Here is a 4063-nt window from a genome sequence, read left to right on the forward strand (position 1 = left end):
ATTTTTGGTTGCAGCTGCCATTGTTGTTTTGGTGGGCCTGGGCTGTATTTGAACCCACCACCTTAGGTGTATGTGGCTGGTACCTTAGCCACTTGAGCCACAGGTGCCAAGCCAAGTCTTCATTTTCTTAATACAACTTTTGTTATTGCCTTCTCCTTCAGTAATCAAACTAGGTAACAGCTTTTAAAAGAAGCTAAATCAAATTATCTCATTTTCTTCAAGTCATTGCCAAATTGGAATTACTAGATGAGCTACAATTCAATCCAAAAATTTTTAGTTTCTCTATAGATACACACCAAAAATTGTTTGCAGGAAAATCTACAAAACTACATAAAATTGAAGTTATTCAAAAGCTTATATTAAATAGAAAAGATCCATGTGATTCAAATTTCTCTATTAAAGGGTATATATTTCTAGAGGTCAGGATTATTTCCTTGTGTATTTTATACCATATAAAATTAATATTAATTTAGGATACTTTTAATACTATATGTGGGCTGGGGAAGTGGCTCATACCAGTAATCCTAGTACTCTGGGAGGCCAAGATGGGTGGATTGCCTAAACTAAGGAGTGCAAGACCAACCTGAGCTAGAATGAGACTCCATCTCTGCTAAAATTAGAAAAAAAATAGATAAGCATTGTGGCAGGTGCCTGTTATCCCAGCTACTCAGGAGGTAGAGGCAAGAGGCAAGAGGCAAGAGGTTCACTTGAGCCCAAGAGTTTGAGGTTGCTATGCGCTATGATGCCATTAACACTTTATCCAGGATGACAGATGAGACTCTATCTCAAAAATAAATAAATAGAGAGAGAGAGAGAGAAATTTGACTAAGCTAGCTCTCCCAATCTTTTCCAAACACTGTTGACTACAGAGCCCTTATAATATACCCAACAGATATGCAATGATGTATAAAGAACTGACAATCTATGGTACATATTACATTTTTATGTCAGTAATTTAAATGTTCTCATCCATTGGAAAAATATGACTTTTCTTAGTTAGGTGTGTTACAAGTTTATATGTTCATATATTTTTATGGAGCAAGAGGATGAGGAAGATTTGCAATCCCAAGGCAACAAGAGTAAGGAGAAAAGGATAGTAAAACTGAGAAAGAGTGAATGCTAACTAAGATGATACTTCAGGGTATTATTGGGTTGCATCTACAAGCCAGAACTGCAGCTGCTCCCTGTGAAGAGGCATAGTGTGGTCCTTGTTGGTGATGCACCCTTTCTTACTCAGGCACAAGCTGATGCAGCCAAGTGTTGGGAAGGCTGTGTCAGGGACACCTAGGATCTTCACTGGGCAAATGATCCAGAAGGCAAGTAAGAGCAAGAGCAAGCAAATATGGAGGATAAAGTCTGTTATACTCCCTATAAAGTGAAGCTTAACTCTGAAAACTTAACATGGCAGGAACAAGATAAGATGTTTCCAGTTTTCATCTTAGTTTCTACTAAGACTGCCATTGCTGCTTTCTTAGATGGGCTATCTTCAAGTCTAATATAAAAACAAAAATATTAAAAATGTATTCACAGTGATCGTTTTTATATTTATTTCATGTGAATATACTGTACAAATAAATATTGATTGTAACTGAAACCTTTTGTCTTCCTACAGACAATAATTTTTTTAATATTGAAGATGAAATATAAGATCCCATTTACATTCCCTAAGATCTAAGTTTGAAGACTGCTCACAGACATTCCATAGTATTTTCTGTTAATTACATGAAGAGTTCATTTTTTTAAGATAATTTTCTTACATGAAAACTGCATTTGTGGAGAGTGTAAAGAATCCTCACATTCTCCACAAAAAAGAAGGAGGAGGAGGAGGAGGAGAAGAAACTGCTCCAGGCATGGAACACACTTTTAGTCTCATGACCTTTCTAGGACCTGAGCAGCTACAGCAAGACATCATTCTCATTGCTTATTTTTAACAAACTATGTGATCCTAGGGACCATCTGTTCAATTCCTGGGCATTTGGAAAACTCAAGCTTCTGCTTGTGGAGCCAGGGTGTGAATGGGAAATGGACTTCCGCTAACAGGACTGAAAAGTACATATGGTATGTTCTGCAGCTGCTAGTCCTAGAAGCAAGCAACTCCTCTGGGACTTGAACAAAATGAGAGTTGCCCTGGAAACTTGATTTTGAAGTGGGATGGAGCCTCTATGGCCCAGGCCTGAGTGGCAGAACAAATGTAGACTACCAACTCTGACTGAATAGTTAGGTCTACTACTACAGCTAGAATGGGCAAGGGAGCTCTGCTAGGTCTAAGCAGACATCCTTAAACTATGCCCCGTGAGCCACATGCAGCCCACCTAGGACACTTATTGGGCCTGCCAGGTGTTTTTGCCACCGCTGCCTATCCTGCTTAGCAGCCAACTCCTCCCAGGGACTGTGGTCCAGCCCTCCAGTGGTCTGAGGGACAGTGCACTGATTCCCTGCTTAAAAAGTATGAACATCCCTCTAGGGCATGAGAAGGAAGTAGGTTCCACTCACTAGCCAAGTCTGTAGTCACTGAAACCAACTCTCCTCTCCCATGGTGAGACTTCAATACAGCTGTGGTCACCCCTTACCCAAACATTTCTCCAGGACCCTACTTCAACACCCATCTAGTGGATGCAATCACAGGTGGAGGGCCTGAGTTTAAGCTTGCTAGATCTGATTCTGCCTGACTTTGCCCAACCCTCTGAGACAGGGTTCAGGGTTCTGGAATGCCTCAATCCAATAAACCACCTGGGACACCTCCACCTTTCTCTAGGGTGACATAGGATGAACATGAAGATCCTACCACCACCACCTCAGCTGACTCTTACCTGTAAGTGCCACTTCTGACCTGGAGGTTGGCCCATACATTTCTTTGCATTGCCAACACACATGTACAACACTTGAGAATCAGAAATGCATCTCACCACCACCACTAACACTATTGCAAATGCCACTCCTGTTGCCCAGGAGCTCAAGAGCATATTGCCGTTGCCTAGTATATTGCTATTGCAATCAATATCTGAGATTGCAACTCTGAGGCCCCAAAACCAGACCAGCTGGAATCACTATCACAGGTCCCAGCATATGCTACACCAGGGCACAAAAATAGATATGTTTAGCCCACCACTACTACCACTTAAACACAAAGACAGACCCATTTGTCATTTCAGTCTCCAGCATTTCATCCAAGGCACAATGATAGATATGTTTAGCCCACCACCACTACCACTTAAATACAAAGACAGCCTTCACCAATAATTGCACTGTAACACACCATGAAAATCACAGATATCATTAATTATAGCCAATGAAATTATTGAGTCTTTACTACTGCATGCACTCAAAACAAAGTTAAAGGTCCCTACCTAATCAACACCATAGTCACATCTTCAGAAAAAAAATTCTTCCCAACAGAAGTAAATTTTAAAATAAGAAGCAACTGTTCAACCAGATGCACCAAAATCAATATAAAGACACATAAAACATGAAAAGGCAAGGCAATATGATACCTGCAATGGAAAACAATAATTCTTTAGCAATAGAAGAATTCTAAACAAAAAGAAATACTTGAAATCCCAGATAAATAACTCAAAATATCAATTTTTATAAAGCTCCCTGAGGTGCAAGAAAAATTCAAAAACCAATATGAAGAAATCAGTATAGGCTCGGCGCCTATAGCTCAACCGGCTCAGGCGCCAGCCACGTACACCTAAGGTGGCGGGTTTGAATCCCCAGCCCAGACCCGCCAAACAACAATGATGGCTGCAACCAAAAAATAGCCGGGCGTTGTGGTGGGCACCTGTAGTCCCAGCTACTTGGGAGGCGGAGGCAGGAGACTCGCTTGAGCCCAGGAGTTGGAGGTTGCTGTGAGCTGTAATGCTACGGCACTCTACCCAGGGGACAGCTTGAGTCTCTGTCTCAAACAAAAAAAAAAAAGAAAAGAAAAGAAATCAGTATAAATTCAAGATTTGAATGAGAAATTTATCAAGGAGATATTTTAAAAATATTAAGCAAATCTCTGGAACTGAAAAATGCAATGAATAAAATACATATGTATTCAAAACTTCAACAATAAACTAGA

Source organism: Otolemur garnettii, unplaced genomic scaffold (assembly GCF_000181295.1).
Source record: "Otolemur garnettii isolate 467f Iridium unplaced genomic scaffold, OtoGar3 scaffold00098, whole genome shotgun sequence".
NCBI lineage: Eukaryota > Metazoa > Chordata > Mammalia > Primates > Galagidae > Otolemur > Otolemur garnettii.